The sequence below is a fragment of the Mytilus trossulus genome, chromosome 13, assembly GCF_036588685.1.
Source record: "Mytilus trossulus isolate FHL-02 chromosome 13, PNRI_Mtr1.1.1.hap1, whole genome shotgun sequence".
Classification (NCBI taxonomy): Eukaryota; Metazoa; Mollusca; class Bivalvia; order Mytilida; family Mytilidae; genus Mytilus; species Mytilus trossulus.
This window is the reverse complement of record NC_086385.1, coordinates 36,032,349-36,050,836: the sequence shown is the minus strand read 5'-3', so window position 1 is coordinate 36,050,836 and position 18,488 is coordinate 36,032,349. Positions and strand designations below refer to the sequence as shown.

At 31.1% G+C, this 18,488-nt stretch overlaps 1 long non-coding RNA gene across 1 annotated transcript; it reads right to left on the bottom strand.

Annotated features, from left to right (window-relative positions):
• Nucleotides 1–482: 482 nt before the first annotated feature.
• LOC134695500 (uncharacterized) lies at nucleotides 483–2,096 on the bottom strand. Its single transcript, XR_010102777.1, has 3 exons — nucleotides 1,960–2,096; nucleotides 1,592–1,653; nucleotides 483–692 (listed from the first exon to the last, which is right to left on the bottom strand). It is a non-coding gene; the product is annotated as an uncharacterized LOC134695500 (long non-coding RNA).
• Between the last annotated feature and the right edge of the window lie 16,392 nt (nucleotides 2,097–18,488).

Below are 18,488 nucleotides of genomic sequence, written 5' to 3'. Positions count from 1 at the left end.
ACCTGTTTAGACTCCACATCATTGCTATATCTAACAAAAATACAAGATGGTATAGCTATAATAAATAATAAATAATTTGATATAAATTATTTAAATAATTAACAAAAATATTTAGTACATCATTGTTCACCTAGGTGGTTCACTTCCATTACTCCAATTTTCTCAACCAATTGAAAAAATGGACACCAAGATATACAACAAATCTTGCTTATTGTGGCATTTAACACTAAAAATCTGAATTAATCTTTTCTCACCAAGATGTGTTTTTTTCTATGCTTATTGTGAAATAATCTTTTTTATAGCTAAAAACACTGCAAAAAATAACAAACTAATGAAGAAAAAAAGAGATACATCCAACAAATCAGAAAACCAAAATGTACATTTTAACATTATTTTTCTTTTTTTTTATAGATTCTCCATTTTTAACCTTCTGGAAATGTTTGATAACACATTGACCATAATTAAGATATCAAGAGTAGGTTTAAAAGTAAAATCGGAAAATTGTGAAGTATCAATTTAGCCAACAACTTCCAGCTTTGTTGAAAATGGAGAATCTTTACAATTTTTAAATTTTTTTTTTGGTAAAAAAATATGAACATTTTTCAAAACATACACAAAAATAGTCTGAATTACATTCTTTTTGGTTTCAGTTGTATTGCACAATAATTTCCTGCAGCCACAGTTGAAGTCACCTGAAAAAGAAATATACATTCTAATATCTTTCAGAACAATATTCAATGCAAAGGAATAAGTAACTAGTTAATAAATGCACTTATGATGCATAGAACAATAGAACATTGCTTTTACTTTGCTTTGAAGTGATTCTGTAGACTGAATTTACAAACAACCAGTCTTCAGTAGCAAACAAGGGATGACAAGTAGTTGGTTGTTGTTCGACGTATTTATAGATTATCGTTGAGATGACCAATGATAATCTGTTTATCGCTATTTTACCTATGACGACCTTGTCAATTTCAATGTCAATTTTGTTAGCAACGCCACATGGTCTCCTTACTTTCTAGCGATAATTTTTCCATCTCAAGCGAGAAGCATGATATGAAAATTATCACAAAAAAGATCAAAGGAAAAATGCACAAAATAGCGATAATTGTTATTATTTCATGGTTTCATTATAAATCAAGCTGTTGGTTTTCTTGTTTGAATTGTTTCACATTTTGCCATGTTTCTAAATTTTAAAGTTAACTGTAAGGTATATGTTTGGCTCATTGTTGAAGGCCATAGTAACCATTTGTTGCTTACATATCATTTGGTCTCTGGGAGATAGTTGTTTCAGTGGCAATCATACCACATGATGGTCCACATCCCATTCATTATACAATGTATATACGGGAACAATTTTAGAAAACTTACAGATAGTAAGATTTTCTAAGTAACTGAATAATTTTTTTATTTCCTTTATTTATCTTGATACCTCCCTTTAGATTATATCACAGTTATAGTTCAAGAAAAATTAAAGTTTACTACGTCTCAAGATCTGCATAATTAAAATATAATACTTCTTTGCATAACATTCTAGGGTATTTACATGTTCTTGGCTAAATGACTCATTAATTTATGTATTGGTTCTTACCATATTAGTCAGCTCCAATGGCCATTCTCAGCCTCAATCCTTACAGACAAGCTGATGCTAATCTGAAATATAAAGTGTTAAGTCTTACCAGAATGGTTTCAAAAGATCACTGTTACCATATGAAATTATAAAGAAATAGGTTATATATGTGTAATAGAGGCTGAGAACATATATTAACTAGATAGCAATCCAACAAACTAAATAATTAGGTTCGATATTCAAAATTACGTTATGTTTGTACTGATAAAAAAAAAAATGCTTAAACTAGAAACCAAACTCTTACAAACTTTCAAGCCTGAACCACATAAAATTTAAAAAAAATATTTATAAAACATTTATTTTATTCGAAACTGTATACTGGCACCTACCTATATACTAGCTGTATTAGACCTCCAAGTCTTATTCCCACACCATGAAAAAATCTCACAAAAAAAAACCTGAAATATATGAAAATTTACAATTTATATACTTTATATTTCAATTTCCCTTGACATTTACCAAACATTATTCCAATTTCTTACTATAACATAAATAACTGTAAAATCAATATAAAAGATTAAAATCAAAAACAGTAAGTCTTAAGTTTATTGATTGAATTTTCAACTCCACAAAAATAATAATTTAAATATATTCCATCGTTTATAAAGGTAAATTATGAGTTATCTCCCATTGAATGGCAAAAATAACATTTTACATTAGCAACATCAACTCTATCATAATTATGCCCTTAATATACAATTTTTATCAAATTACTGATTGTATAGAAAATGTTTGGCTTAATTAAACTTGCCTTCTTATTTTCTTGGTATAGCCTCAGACTTGGTTGAAGATTTATGTAACCATCTTCCTTGGAGCTGCTGTCATGGCTACTTTTCATGCTTTTCAACATAATTCTTTGTGATAACCAGTTCACTGAATCCATTTTAATATTCCAATGTCCTTTCCGTTGTATATAATCCAATATACAATTGTCCAAAGAATGTTCCAAAGCATCTCACAATATTTTCTTTTTACATTCATGGCAGCATGGAAGTAATTCTCAATATAAAAAATAATTGTTTGAACTCATACATAAAACAGTAAAAATATCAGATGTGCTTTTATACATGTAACTTGAATTTTGAAAATTGACCAAATACCCACAATTTCTCTTTCCATTTTTATTTAGAACTATGTTTACAATTTTTTTTATTTACATAGCTCAAATTATTGCTCTTATATTAGTTAGCAGACATCTGATATGTAAATACCTAAAAAAAGAGGTTATAAAAAAAGAACAGAATATTTATTGGCTAACACCTATAAATCACAAACATTTTTTTAATATTTTGGAGCATAGTTTAATAAAATTTCCCTTGTTTTAAGTTTCTCTTTACACACATCATAAGTATGAAAATAATTCTACAAAAATTGATCATAGCCTGAAGTAGCTCAGTTGTGCAAGTTCATATTTTCCATCAACAAAGGAGAATGGTCTTTACTGAAATTTAAATATATGGAAATAAAAAAGGTCAAACATTTGTGATGACGATTAACCTTAATCAATTTGCATGCTCATCATGTGAGTTCTAAACAAAAATTGTTACATTCTTACAAAGGTTTAAATAAAAATCTCCTAATTCAAGAATAGAAAAAATTATAACTGCAGGAGTTGATTACACAAACGAGTACTGTCTGTAAATTTTAATAAAATTTCACAAATTTCGGGAAAATGGGGGGAAATTTCTCAAAAAGTTTCATACTAGGAATAACACAACTTCAACGTGAGTGCAATCTTCCTTTGAAGTTTCAATGGTAAAAGAAACGCTGATAATATAAAATACAAATATAATACAAAATAGTGGTATGTTGTAAGAAATCTTTACATTTAGGATAAAATTTAGGATGAAATATTGTAAACTCAAAAAATCCTGTTTCTTTAAATTAAAAAATAATTGTCCAAATTCAAATTCCATGTAATAAAATCATTAAACTAGAATAGTTGAAGGAAATAGTTTCAAAATTTACAATTCAAAAGTAACATTTTTGTTCCCAAATTAAGTTTGATACATGAACCATATTAATCGGTGATGTCAAAATTTGTTTTTCATAAGAATGCTTCCAAAAAACTTAAGAGAAGAGAAATCACTGATATCTTGACATTAATAGAGATGGACTGACACAAGGTAAACTTTGGGAATGACTGGTTCCTTAAATGGAGGATAACAGTCAGAACTAGCTCCTGTCAATACACAAGACAGGAAACACCTCTTTTCTGCCATTTGGAAACAAATCCCATGTAATAACGTAAATAGTTTTTTCCATCTTCAAATGATAAAAAAGCAATTATTCTCCCCCAGGGGTGGTTCCAGCCATTTTTAAAGAGATGGGGCTCCCACCCAGGATAAAAGGCAGGGTTCAAACTAGGTTCTGTTCTCATTTAATTGCAACCAAAAAAAATGTACAGGTTCTGCAGATCCCAGTGTCTCGCTTACTTTTGCTGTTAATCCCAGGCTCAACAAAAATGAGGGGGGGGGGGGGGAATATCAATAAAAATATTCCTCTCAGACTATCATTTGATTGTAAGAAGCTTCTGTCCAAGTTTGGTAAAAATCCAAAATAGTTAATGAATCTAATAATTGTTTTAAAAACTTTAACTTCAGAATATAAGGTTAACTAAGTCCATTAATAAGCAAAATACGGAAAAACAGGAAATAAGTTTAACTATTTTTTGTCTAGATACTAGCTTTTGATCATAAACAAGCTTCTGTCTAAGTTTGTTACAAATCCAGAATATTTGAAGAAAGTTATTAAAATTTTAAAAACTTTAGTGAATGTATTGTATCCTGGCATTTATAAGTAGAATATGGAAAAATTAATTTGTTTCATTTACAAAATTTACTTCTGGGTACTATCTTATGATCATATACAAGCTTCGGTGGAAGTTTTAGAAATCCAGAATAGTTTTAGAAAGTTATAAAAATTTCAAAAAACTTAAACTAAAGAGTGAATTTTTGTGATCGCCAATGATGACGCTGCTGACAGAATGTAGGATGGCTAAGTCTCATGTTTTTTTCAATTAAAGTTGAAGGCTCGACAAAAAGTATTAATGGTTTAAAAAGAATGTTAAATAAAATTTGTTGAATAGTGTTTAATCAAATTTTGCAGAGGTACATGCTTCCAATTGGCTTCCCTCAGAGTTACATTCCTCTAATTGGGACCGCGCTGCCAGGGGTACTGCTTCTAATTAGCTTTAGCAGACAGAGGTATATATGTACTGCTTCAAATCAGCTTCGCAACAAGACAGAGGGTATGTGCTCCCAATTAGCTTCACTAAGAGGTACATGCTTCCAATTGGCTTCGCTCAGACAAACGTACTGCTTCCAGTGTCGAAATGGTACGGTATGCAAGTCTGTACTATATCCAGCCTAGTAAATGGTACATAATTGCAAGTCAAATGTCGTCCAAATATACAAAAACATATTTTATTTAACATTCTTGATCTAGTTTATTTTCGCATCTACCTTCACTCTCCTATTTATAATTTATCCTGATGGTGACATTGTGAAATGCAAATTATCATTACAGGATTCTGCAGTTCCCTATAGTTTCAATCCTGATGAAGGTGCCATAGGATCCAAAATATGGCTTTCTTATCAAATTCACTTTAGCAATCCCTTAATTTTTTTTATTATCTTTTGATTAAAAGAAGCATGTCCTAGTTCTGTCAAAGTTTGGTAAAAATCCAGAATAGTTTATGAATTTAATAAATATTTCAAAAACTTTAACAGCAGACTGAATGTTATGTTAACTTGAAGAAAAACTAAGTCAGTTATAAGTGAAAAATACAGAAAAATGGAATTTTATTTTTACAAAATTTACTTCTGGGTACATGTACTATCTTATCATCATAAACAAGCTTTGGTCCAAGCTTGGTACAAATCCAGGAGAGTTTAAGAAAGTTATCAAAGTTTTTAAAACTTTAACCACAGAGTGAATGTAATATTTTCCAGGAGAAAAACTAAGTCCAGTTACAAGTAAAATACGAAGAAATGGAATTTTATTTTTACAATATTTACTTCTGAATACTATCTTATGATCATTTACAAACTTCTGTCCAAGTTTGGTATAGATCCAGGATAGTTTAAGAAAGCTATTAAAATTTAAAAAACGGTAACCACAGAGTGAATATTTGTGGACGATGCCAATGACGGAATGTAGGATCACTATGTGTCACTTTTTCAACTTAAGTCAAAGGCTCGACAAAAGGAGGATCCAACCTCTCCAGAACTCCCACCCTCTAAATCTACCACTGCCCCGAAAGTATGGTACATGATCTAATTTGAACCTGCTTAGTTATAAAAAAGAAGATGAGGTATGATTGCCAATGAGACAACTATCCACTATCCACTAAAGACCAAAATGACACAAACATTAACAATTATAATATGTTTAAAGTGAATATTGTATGCAATTTTTAAAAGAAATATAAGGGGAATTTCGAAAAGAAATGTCAAAATCTTGTCATGATGAGTAATTGTTAAATGTGACGAAAAAGTTAAAATTAAAAATAGTTGTTAATTATGTATTGATAATTATAAACCAAATAGTTATACCAAACATTTTTAAGAATTACACTGATTTTAGAAAAATATGATGCCGAATGGACAATTGTCATTTTTAGAAATTTCTTAATTAAATTAAATTTGAAACAAGTTATCTCCCTTGTTTAAAAGTAAAAGTTTTCAGCTGTGTAAAGACAAAGCAAAGAAACAAACAACTATTTCGCTTAAATACAACATTCGAGGCTAATTGATGAAACTTGATTACAAATATTTTTCAAGCAAAATGTGAATACTGTGGATTCCTTATTATTGACAGTTTTTTTAATTATTATTATTCATGTAAATGACAAATTTTAGGTTTTCACAAAATTATTTTTTGGGGGATTTGTATGGAGAATTTGTAAAATGTCTGAATGAAAGCATATTATTGGGGGTTAGAGTTAAAAATGAACCCAAGAATGATATATTTGAAGCAAAATAATTAGATACTTCTGTTTAATACTAGGGATTTTTATCTAAATAACTCTGGGAAATGATGATAGTTTCAGATAAATAAGAATGAAGGTTTAAGGGGGGTATTTGAAATGATTTAAATACTTGTTCTTCCCACTTGGTCAAAGCATTAAGTGAATTTAATTTAAAAGGTAGATTATAATTTTGAAATGTTACTTTTACTTCACCATTATCTTGTTAGCAATCAGTGCTTTTAAGAAACAGATACCCTGAGGTAATTTTGATGATGCTTAAGTATATAACATTTTGGGTAATTTTTCACAATAAGGTATTTGAATTCAATCTAAGATACAAATATATTTTTAATATTTTGGTTTCCAATACATCATAATATGTCAAATATAATTTAGAATTTGATTAAAGACCTTTGTTTTTGACATTGTTTCGAAAATTATAAAACTTTTTTACAGATTTAAGCTCAAAATTATAATTTTTTTAATACTTAAATTACCAAACAAATATCAAATATTTTCATTTCAGAATTACATATAAAGATTCCCTCAAAAGCAGAACACCATATCCTGAACACTTGAAAACCATGACACCATTCAAAGAACCAATGAAAAAACAAAAGAAACAACCAGACCCTAGCAACTGCAAGCTACTCCAAAGAGAAACTATGTTAGTAATAGATAAGAAACGCAGCGCTCTGAGCTCAATGTATTTCTGAAATGGTCATTTGATATTTGCAGTCTTCAAAAAAAAAATCAAGATGAACATTAATGTTCAGCTATGAAACTTTAAATGCAGATGACAAACTTTAATTTAGTTTCAAGTACAAATGTACTGTTATTCTCCAATTTGACAATCAAGATGTATTGAAAACAGTAAAATATTTGGGGAAGTTGTTAAATTACAAAACTGAAATTTCAGTTTTATCATTTAAACGAGTGTATCACCAAAAACTGCATGAATTGTTTTGAAAATTTCAACCACCTGAAAGCACTAACAATGCAAACAAGACAATGTTTAAAAATGTTTTATAAATATCTGTTGATCATTTGATCCAAGGACCTTAAACTGTTTTACAACCTAATAAACCTCATCCTAAGTTATTTCAACTATCACCCTTTCTGCATTGATCAATTTGATAAAGAAATTAAATAAATGGGCATTCCACTCTGGGTTAATCTCCAACCTCTTTTTTAGCTTCAAATGTTGTTGCATATACATTGTATAAGTATGGAGATTTGTCACATTGGCACTCATACCACATCTTCCTATACATATCAATTTAACTATTGAAATTGATGGGCAAACCATTTTACTGCATTTCAGAAGAAAATCTTGTTCAATGGTTAAATAGTGTTGTAATCAAATTAAATCAATCTTCCACGGTTTTATCATTTAATATCCAGTTTTTAATGTATATTATAATTTGTATGCCTGAATCTTTTTTTGAGTTTTTTTCGGTCAAATTTCTAACTTGGTTGTTCACATGAAATGCTTAATAAAAATCTCTGTCATTTATGTATTCAAGCTGAATACGTTCTCAAAAAAAAAACTTTTTGGTAATTTTTAAATATGAAATGAAAATTATTCCAGAATCCACCGACAAGAATCAAATAAGTACCACTTGTATTTATATCGGCATATTTATCTCAATATTTTTAAATTATGAGAAGGTGTCCATGGCTTTAATTAATCTAATTATTATTTGGCTACAGTTATAAATTATTGGATGAAAACTTTTACAACAACAAAAAATTGCTCGACATAATCTTCCAGAATCGTTGATGGTGAATGTTTGGGATAATCATAAATATTTTTTTTTATTACAATATCAACTAATTTCAGAAATTCAAAATCTTATTCAATTAATCTGAACCAAACCATATTTTCCCCAATTACTAAATACTTTGCAGACATATCTTAATTTTCAAGCAGTTTTTTACCACTTCCCAAGGGTAACTTGTTAGAAGTAAACTTTGACAAAAACAGTTCTGTGTAACTTTCTAACATGTCTTAAAGGCAACTTGAAACAGTTATTGTCTTGTTACTATGAACTTTATAATTGGGGCCAAATATGGCTCTTACCGAACTTACTCCTTTACCCACAAAAGGGGGGGGGGGGGGGGGGGGGCAAGGCTCCCTGGATCCACCTATGCTACTGTCATTCAAGATATGTGTTTTCATGTAAACCCAAATCATAATTTGTCATTTTACCTTATATTTTCTGTAAAAAAACAATACATTATTATATTCTGGAACAGTTCAATTGTAAAAACTCTTAGAAGCATATCTTAATTTTCTAAAAAAAAAATATAGAATTTTTTTATTTGTAATCTTTTATTTAACACATTTATTAATTTGGTTATGCATGAAAAAGGTTTGACTATTTATTTTCATATTCGTTGATTAAAGTAAGTTAACATTTCCAATAAAAAAAAAATTATTCAAGAAATTATTTACTAATTATTTTTGATAGTCCAATGGAATTTTCAAAAAATTTCAATATGTAAAACATTTTGAAGAAAGAGATGAAAAACACATAAAAATTTCATGTTGCATTTTGACAATTTTTGATAGAATAAATGCAGCACAGAATGAAAAAAAAACATTTTACTTACACAAGTAGTAGATAAGTTAACATATCAAATACTTGCTAACATTCTGTGGTGTCTGAGATCACCCTTTTTTTTGTTTTGGTTGGTGCTTGGTGTCAGATCATTCCTGGTCTTTGGTAAGGTTGTTGTGCCTGAAAGCATCCCTGATCTTTGGAAAGGTTGGTGCATGGTGTCTGAGATCATCCCTGGCTATTTAGTTTAGTTGGTTGCATGGTGCCTGAAAACCTCTTAGGTCTTTGGTTGGGTTGGTGCTTTTTGCCCTAGTTCATGTCTGTTCTTTGTTTTGGTTGGTGCTCAGTGCTGGACTTCATCCCTGGTCTTTGGTTGAATTGGTGCTTGAGAATCTCTCAGGTCTTTGAATGGGTTGTTGCTGTATAATATTTTGTTGTCAGTGTAGACAATTTTCCGTCACTTTTTTTGGTTATGTGTTGTCTTTTTTCACCACATGGTTTGAGATTGTACCTCTTGTTGATCAAAATATCTGACTGTTTTGTTTGAATTTTGAGTATAGTAGTAAAAATACTATTAGAGATATGCTATTCCCAGATGTTCCAGGACATGGATACCTTCATGGTTACACTGTGTGTGCTGCTTCCTTGAAAAAAGGTGAAAACAAGATGTCTCATGTTAAATTTTGTGAGGTAGGATATTTCTCATGTTCCAGGGTGTTCTCAAATTACACCAGTTAATACTTCTGATTGATTTGTTCTGTGGTTTTACCTCATTGACAAAAATACACAGAGACAAAAATAATAAATACTGCATACCTATACATCTTCGTAAGAACTCTGAAATAGATATGAAGAAGAAAGATTAGTTATTTGCACTTCCATAAAAGAAATCTACATGCCACTCTTCTTCTGTCACAACATAGCCAAACTCTAGGGTGTATGACTGAGGTTGCATCTACAACAAAAACAAATTTGTAAATTATTAGTGTTTGAGAATGCCAACGGTTGGTGTCACTTCCATCAAATGAGTCCATGACTGAAACATCCTCTCGGCTGCATCTGCAAAAACAAATCTGTAGTGTCGTGGAGAACGTTGTTGTCACTTTCATCAAACGGGCCCTTTAACAAGCTCATGGTAGAGTGATCTTGTTACTATTGTATAGTGCTGCGGAAACTCTGCGCTACCCTCCCTGGCCTAGTACAACGGAGTCTATCCAACGTCTATGACTGTAACATCCCACTGCTGCAATCTGCGAAAAACAAAATAATAGAATTAATAATCTGTTGTTGAACTCTGAAATGAAATAAAAATACATATACAACATTACACATATAAGAAAAAAATCAATTAAACTTTTTCTTTTCTTTGAGGTAAATTTCAAAAATTAAATACATATTTTTTTAATTTAACTTTGGTATCTTCCTTTTTTTTATGTAGCTCTTGTTGACCATTATACCAGACTGTTTTAACTATTAGAGGTATTGTATTTCTAGAAGTTCAAGGACATGCATACATTCTTGACTACACTGTGTGCTGCTTCAATGAAAAAAGGTGAAAATAAGATGTCGTGTTAAATTTTTATGAGGTAGGATATTTTTTGTGTTCCAGAGTGTTCTCTCTCAAATTACACTAGTCAAACTTATTACTTCTGATCGATGTACTGTTCTTTGGGTTTTAACTCATTGACAAAAATACACCAAAAGACAAAAAATAATAAATATTTTATACCTATGCATCTTTGTAAGAACTCTGAAATGGATATAAGAAGAAAGATTAGTAATTTGTCACTTCCATAAAAATGGACATACAGAAGTCTATATGCCACTCTTCTTCTGTCACAACATAGCCAAACTCTAGGGTGTATGACTGAGGTTGCATCTACAACAAAAACAAATTTGTAAATTATTAGTGTTTGAGAATGCCAACGGTTGGTGCCACTTCCATCAAATGAGTCCATGACTGAAACATCCTCTCGGCTGCATCTGCAAAAACAAATCTGTAGTGTTGTGGAGAACGTTGGTGTCACTTTCATCAAACAGGCCCTTTAACAAGCTCATGGTAGAGTGATCTTGCTACTATTGTATAGTGCTGCGGAAACTCTGCGCTACCCTCCCTGGCCTAGTACAACGGAGTCTATCCAACGTCTATGACTGTAACATCCCACTGCTGCAATCTGCAAAAATCAAAATTATAGAATTAATAATCTGTTGTTGAACTCTGAAATGAAATATAAATACATATACAACATTACACATATAAGAATAAAATCAATTAAACTTTATTTTCTTTCCTTTGAAGTAAATTTCAAAATTAAATATTTCTTTTTTAATTTAACTTTTACTTTATTTTCCCACAAAATTTAGCTTTGTAAATGTTGTAAAAATACACAAATTATTAGTCTGTTTCTTTTGTTACCTTTTCTGAAGTTGGACACAGACTTCTTTTTAATGAGTTTTACGGTGCAAATTGCTGTGTTTGTTTTTTCTACATTGGCTCATAGAGGTATAAGTGTGGGTTGAGATCTCTCAAAACATGTTTAACCCACTGCATTTTTGCACCTGTCCCTTGTTAGAAGCCTCTGGACCATGTTAGTCTCGTAGGTTTTTTAATTTCAGTTCATTTTAATATATGTTTGAGTTTAGTATGACATCCACTTTCACTGACCTAGTGAACATTTTTGTGTAGGGGTCAGCTGAAGCCTGCCTCCAGATGCTGGATTTTCTTGCTGAGTTGAAGAGTCATTAGTTGATTCGGCTGTTTTTTGCTCTTTGGTTGGGTTGTTGTCTCGGACATAATTCTTTTGTATAAGATTTGTACTTTGCAAATAATTGCACTCAAGTGAGTAAAAAATTGAAGCAAAAACATTTGAGTTTTACCACTGAAATAATATTTTTTGTTGGCAAAACCGTTTTATTTTGACATTCTGTTCTTTTTATTATCTGACCAAGCTGAGCAACCATCTACTACAATGGTTCTTATTAAATGTTGTATGCATACAGACCAAAATGAGGTTGAATTGTGGTTTTGGAAAAAAAAATGAAATCAGCAATGCTTTTCAGATCATTTTTACCAATTTAACTATAAAAATGACTGTTAATAATTACAAGTCATTTCTTCATTATTCCACTTTTATTAATATTTATAAAAAAAACAAAGTGCTGTTATTGTTTATCTAAATCATTGCAAATGCCTCTTTAAGTGATAAATTATCTAAATGTATTTTTTTTAAGCAGAAGGTGGCTAAAATACACAAGATAATGATAATTAAGTAATTTTTATAACAATTTGAAGCTCCTACCTAAGCTTAGGAATTTGATGGTTTCTTTAATGTTTTTTGAGTGAAAGTGACAAGCTCCAGGGGAGGATCCAGCCATTTTAAAAAGGGGGGTTCCCAACCCAGAGTAAAGGGGGGAGGGGTGGGGGAGTCAAACTATATGCTCCCATTCAAATGCATTGATAGGCCCCAAAAAAGGGGGGTTCCCAACCCAGATTAAAAGGGGGGTCCAACTATATGCTCCCATTCAAATGCATTGATGGGCCAAAAAAAAAGGGGGGTTCCAAATTCCAGACCCCCCCCCTGGATTCACCACTGAGCTCATTGTGTAAAAGGCATATTCTATTGTGCAAACCATAAGCCTTGCTATCAACAATAAATTTGGTGAAAACTTTATCAAAAATGAAAGTCAAATCTTCTTATCACTAAAAAAAGGTTATATTGCCTTTTGTTCAAACTCGTTTACACTCTGACGAAACTAAAAAAAAAATCAGTCAATGTCAATCAAATGTTTAGCATTGACAATGCATATAACATTTCAATGGAACTAACGTACATAAGGTTCTTTGTGACTCGAGAGGTGAAAGTCCATAAAACTACTAACAATGACGAAATGCTTTCCATGTCTCCAACAAAGTTGTCACTAATACCATTCAACTTCAATCAACATTGTGTTTGTCTTAGTCAAAGTCAAAGTGCAGTGCTAGTGAAATTGTCTCAACAGAGTAGAAATGAGTAAAAAATGTTTTTGAAGATACTTGAACATTTATAAAATTATATTTATTTCAAGATGTAGGACACACGTTTGGACATTTTAGTGTGCTGATTAGGGTCTCCATGCTGTGGTATTTTGTTAGAAGAATGGCATCCTACATCTTAGTCTTGGAATTTATTTTAAAAAATGAAGAAAAAAATCTTTTGTTGATTGTAAGCATGGCAAAAGGCAAAACAATTTCTGTATTTCTTTTATCTTAGTTATCAATTATATATGTGAGGGGGATAGGACCTATATTGGGACTCAGGAATCTGGTATTTTAAAGCACAGGATTTAGGGATTGACCCCTTCAGGATAAAGTTGGTTTTTTTTTTAATTTCTTGATGTCAGGATCTAGATTTATTTAAATTTCGGGAGCTCAGGATTTTGTGTTTTTAAGCCCGGGATTTCGGGATCAGGACCCCTCTTTAAGTTTTCAGAATTATTCCATGGGGTCAGAGTTATCTCCCATTGATCAAACAACTCCATATTTACTTACATTGTTAAATTTTGAAAAATGACCAGAGCAACTGAATTAATTCTAAAGACCATTTAGGTAGTGGCCATTTTCCTCAATGATAAGAGTGACATTTTTCTCTTGTTGGGGAGTCAAGATTTCCATTATTTTTTTAAACCATAAATTGGCTTATTTAAAATTTGAAACCCCTCAATTTGAAAAGTTTTCTGTATGAAATTTTGTCGTTAAATGGTTAGGCATTGCACAAAACAGGCTCAAGCTTTATTTAAAAAAAAAATTTCACCCTGCAACATGCTCATGTGCTTAGGTCAGATATTTGTGTGTATGTAAGTTATTTGTCAGTCTGTTCATTTTATTCACAAATATTTTAGACTTTGGATGATTTACAAGTTCACGTATTGTATAAACATCAGACTATAGTTGAAACCTCTAGATGGTTTTGGTTATTTATTTTCCTTTGGTCACTGTCTTGTTGGTGTATACCCTTGATCCCCCATTTTCCATAATGATGCTTAATATTTAACCAACAATAAGAATACTCACCAAGTATAATTTAAGATGAGGTTCTTACCATACTCTTTGGTAACCCCAAATATACTTAATACATTGCTTACTCTTCAAGGTCATACGGTTCTTCTTTCTGCTCAGTTGTTTAGTCCCTACAAAATATCATTTTATTTTAATATATGAAAGGATTGAAACTCAAAACTGTATTGTTCATCCTTTTTTAATAAAATGTTTATTCAGTCACATGTTTTCATTGGTACATCTCCTTTAATCAATGCCATATTTCACCTCATTTCTAATATATTTATTTCAAGAAAGATAAAATTAAACACCACTATTATCCTATAAAACAAACCTCAAATTTTAACCAATACATACCTGAGTAATCATTTCCAATGATGTAAAGCTTCATCATAAACTGATTGATGAAATGCAGCTGTCTGATTTTCTAATCATTGTAATGTTGACTATAGTCTGATTCTCTAATCATTGTAATGTTGACTCTAGTCTGATTTTCTAATCATTGTAATGTTCACTGTAGTCTGATTCTCTAATCATTGTTATGTTGACTATACAGTCTAGGTGTCTGTAAGTCTTCACATTTCTCTGGTTCAACAATTCATCAAAATAAGACTGTTGCATTTTGTGGATAATAGTCTTGTAAATTCTCTGAAAAAACAAATGTAATTAACTTTTATATAAAAAATGTATTCAGAAGGTATTGCCAACAAATTCAGTTGGTACACTGTCAGTCTCCTAGACATATACATGAATGTGTCCCCTATTCCTGTTGTTGTAGGTAGATACTATTTGGAAGCAATACCTGGTCAAGTTACATGGATCTTTCAACTTGAAATGCATGATATATTTGCCACAGGGGGTTAGGCACCCACAATCAATCATGAATTTTACCATGGTTACAGAACTTATAGTTACAGTTCGATGATGTTTATACAAGAGTAAAAGCTTGAAAACATAACAACTCTAATAAATCAATAAACTTAAAGAAATGGGGTAAAGTAATCATATTGTAATTGCACATGCAACATGACAAATTAGTGAAATCATTCAATTCTCCAAAAGTAATTTTCTGGAACTTTTAAAATCTAAAATCCAATACAGATCACATTGAATCAATTAATTGCCTTAAAATTCTTTCAAACATATTTCATGTCCCCTAATATTCTAATGAAACAAGAATGTGTCCATAGTACACGGATGCAGTGCGTGAACTGGTGACAAAATATTATCGCCCCTGTAAACAGTGGGCTCTTCTGACTAGAGGTAATCGGTAAAGAATAGCGGAAAATGGTGTACATTGTTTTCGAGCTTGAAATGATCTAACACAGACGAACTGAGACTTGTCAACGTAATGTGAATATGATAATGCACCAGGTAAATTATTAATTGTTAAGTTTATCACATCATCGTATCTTCATATGATAGGTAAATAAGTGAATTTTCGATTTTAAGTGTCGTCAGGGTTCAAACCTGGAATCATGCCAACCTTTCATTATTTTTTTTTAATACTAACCTATAGTCGGAACATCTTGATTTTCCCCCAATTTGTAAAGTTAATTATGCTGCTTGACATATATTTTTTTGGGGAAAAAATATTGATATGCAGTCAAATGTGGCAGTTTTTAATATTTGTTGCTATGTGAAATAAAGGGAAGTAAATTAAAGTAAAAGAAGGCGCGCTTTTTCAAATAGTAAACAATTTAATTCAGATGCATAGTATTTTGTCAAATGATAAAGAATATCGTAGAAACTTGCTAGAAATTCATCTAATTTATAAAAGATATACAACATGACATACTGAAATCTGAAAAGGGGTAAAACCACCATACCTTGAACAAATTCAGTTAAAAAAAAGGGGGGGTAAAATGCTACGAAATTTAGATTTTATTTATTTTTTGTCGACAGCCAAAAGATGATTTGACATGTAACTAACTACTTTTTCAATTTCATTGTAAAGTAAAATTGGCTTTTTTTGGGGTCTGTTTATTGTGGTCTGATGTTTTCAGGTTCTCTTTGGATTGCCAAATAATATTATAATCTTCTAATTGAATGTTCAAATTATTTTGCAGCGATGGTGTGTATGGAAGGAAGACTGTCATAAAACCCAATAGTTCCGGATGGCCCCTTAAATAATTGCTTAACATCAATAGCGATGATAGATTCAAGTGTTTGATTTAGCACAAGTTTAGCCAGGTTTTCCTTGTAATTGTGGCAGAAAAACCACTAGACAGTGTCATGCATTTAAAGGATATCAAACGGATATTTTATGGAATGATTCTCATACATATAAAATCATATGCATAGGAATGTGGAGCTAGTGTCTTTCATGCAGCAATTTTTAATTTCCAATATAAACTCTGAAAAGAAAAGATCATAGAAATGTATACCAATGAGAAACATTCTTTGTGAATAAAATCATTCCAAAACTTAAATGTGTCATTAGTGTTGCATTATTTATCAGTAGAGATAATCAGATTCCAGTAAGATTGTCCAACTGATGGTTTTTGTTTGTAATCATTTTTGTAAATCTTAGTTGTTTTGACAATCCGGGCTGTGCATGTTGCCCGGCTGCCCCTTTCAGTGTGAGACAATATTTTGTTTATGATAAACAAAATCACTGATTCAAGACTGGAGCGGACCCCTTTTAGGCAGTTAGTGCGAATCCTTTAGGTTTAAACCATTACATGCAATACGGGGGAGGGGGGAGATTTTTTTTTACAGAGTCAAACATTTTTCCTAATAATAATACATTGAGATTTAATATATACTTTGTTATATGTAGTGTGTATATTAAAGTATTGCCAACAAAATTCATCAAATTTGGGATCATAATATTGTTTAAGAAAAACCCTTACCCCCTGTACATCATAAAAGTTCATAATCTTCTGTAACACACGTGCATGGTTAATTCGGATCACATATTATCTATTCCGATGTTATAAGAATTCGAAGGTTCATATCATTTACAATATCATTCAAAAAATTTCTGGGATTTTTTTTTACTATCAACGTTGAACCTCGAGGTTACATTGTAGTAAAAAAAAAATCCAATAAAAACCTTGAATGTAAATGATATGCACCTTTAAATCTTATATTGTGGGACTCGTATATGAAAGGCCATTCATGTCAAAAACCCGTTAAAGTAACGCGTTAACATTTAACGCGATAAAATCACATTTAATGCGATAAATGTAGTTTAAACGCGTTAAAATTATTTTTAACGCGTTAATTGATAATTTAACGCGTTAGGCAATTCACTACAAAAAATGACAGAAAAACTTTCTACTTTCGTCTTAACTAAGTTTTAAGACGTCAGGTTTTACTCGAAACCTAATAAATGAAATGGCCGGATGTCTCATATCTACGTCTATTAACGCGATAATGTTGAGATTAGCAGAACATTACGTTAAAGCTTCTTTAACGCGTTAAATGCAATTTTTACGCGTTAAATGCAACTTTAACGCGTTAAAAGCAACTTTAACGCGTTCAAAGCAATTTTAACGCGTTAAACGCAACTTTAACGCGTTAAAAGCAACTTTAACGCGTTAAACGCAACTTTAACGCGTTAAAGCAAACTTTAATGCGTTAAAAGCAACTTTAACGAGTAAAATGCAACTTCAACGCGTTAAAAGCAAGTTTACCGCGTTAAAAGCAAGTTTACCGCGTTAAAAGCAACTTTAATGCGTTAAAAGCAACTTCAACGAGTTAAATGCAACTTTAACGCGTTAAATGCAACGTTAACGCGTTAAATGCAACTTGAACGCGTTAAATGTTAATGTTATGCGTTAAAAGCAACTTTAACGCGTTAAATGCAACTTTAACGCGTTAAATGCAACTTTAACGCGTTGAATGCAACTTTAACGCGTTGAATGCAACTTTAACGCGTTGAATGCAACTTTAACGCGTTAAATGCAACTTTAACGCGTTAAATGTAATTTTAACGCGTTAAATGCAACTTAAACGCGTTAAATGTTATTTTAACAAGTTAAAAACAACTTTAGATTTACATTTGTCAACCTGTCTTTACGCTTTAAATTTTGTTTATATGTCCAGTTGTTCAGATACTTTACTTCGTCTTTTTGCATCATGTGATGTCTGTATCTAACATTATGGTTTACCATAAACTGGTAGTTTGACGTATACTTACATAAGTCTCTACAGGTGAATTTTGTAAAATAAATTTCAAAACAAGAGGCCTTTAATAGCGTACATCGAGCATCTAGTAAACCATGCCAAATAATGTAACGAATCTGTGCCAAAAGAAAGAGGATGACCATTTGATATCCA